At 45.3% G+C, this 1,418-nt stretch overlaps 1 pseudogene; it reads right to left on the reverse strand.

Annotated features, from left to right (window-relative positions):
- Positions 1–1,001: 1,001 nt before the first annotated feature.
- On the reverse strand, positions 1,002–1,118 carry LOC124556881 (annotated as a pseudogene).
- Between the last annotated feature and the right edge of the window lie 300 nt (positions 1,119–1,418).

The following is a 1,418-nucleotide window of genomic DNA, read 5'->3' on the forward strand; positions in this document are numbered from 1 at the left end:
GAAAATTCTCAGGCACTAAAATATACTGTAGAAGACTTCCCCTTGCACATCATCTGAGGAAGTATTAATTACAGGACACGCACACAGTGACGAAAGAAAGAAAATCACCGCACCAAGAAAGAGCTGTGCGACATAAAAAAAAGTTGATACTCGTTTTTTTACAACTGAATGATGATATCTATTCGCCTTTCGCGCCAGTCTCATAAAGTGGCGCCATTATGAGGACGCAAATCAGGTTTGCTTTAAATACACGCTGTAACGGTCATGAGCGTTAGTTACCTTTGACACTGGACGTGGTAAGTTGATGTTGGTCATGAATGCCTTTAAGGCGACAGAGACGTCATTATCAACATCTCACTGTGTTTCAACAAGGTCGTTTAATAGAGCTATGAGAAGCTAGACGTTCCTTCTGCGATATTGCAGAAGAACTTGGTACGAATGTAGTCACCATAAACGATTGTGGCAGTTGCGGTCACGAGAATCTATGGTCGCTTCGGATGGCCATGTGGCACAACCGAGACAGATCTCCTGTAGCGTGCATTTCATTGATCCCCAACCACTCCCACTTGCGACTTCAATGGTGTCAAGCATGAGCTCATTGGAGGGCAACCTGTGACCTTGCAATGTTAATCACTTAAATATGTTACCTAGTCAAACGTATTTCCGAAATTTCGTTATTCTACACTAATTATTTTTTGCTTTTGCGATTTTTTCCGTCAGTGTATTAACTGACGTACTACAGAGAGCTGAAGCCTTCGAAATGCCACAAATCAGTGTCATTACTAAACAAAGTATAAAAAGCACTCCGTCTTCAGGCCACGAGTGGCCTACCGGGACCATCCGACCGCCGCGTCATCCTCAGCGGCGGAGACGGATAGGACGGGCGTGGGGTCAGCACACCGCTCTCCTGGTCGTTATGATGATATTCTTGACCGAAGCCGCTACTATTCGGTCGAGTAGCTCCTCAATTGGCATCACGAGGCTGAGTGCCCCCCGAAAAATGGCAACAGCGCATGGCGGCCCGGATGGTCACCCATCCAAGTGCGACCACACCCGACAGCACTTAACTTCGGTGATCTCACGGGAACCGGTATATCCACTGCGGCAAGGCCGTTGCCAAACAAAGTAATCAGTGGTCAATATTATTAATTAACCTATGGAAGGGCTCGCGAGGCGAAAGACGTTGCTACTAGCAACGAGCAGAGACAACACAAGGAAAAGAAGTCAGATTGCAGCAATACAGGGTAGCCAAATGATGATATAAAGATGAATTACAAAAAGCTAGGCAGCACTGTTGGGACTATTTTGTCAGGGCGTATTCACAGAATAACATATGGGGAGAGCCCTTCAACATACAAACGGAGGGAATTAAAAAAACCAACGGTGATGTCAATAATAAAGCGATCATACATTAAAAT

This window comes from Schistocerca americana, chromosome X (assembly GCF_021461395.2).
Source record: "Schistocerca americana isolate TAMUIC-IGC-003095 chromosome X, iqSchAmer2.1, whole genome shotgun sequence".
In the NCBI taxonomy this organism is placed as follows: domain Eukaryota; kingdom Metazoa; phylum Arthropoda; class Insecta; order Orthoptera; family Acrididae; genus Schistocerca; species Schistocerca americana.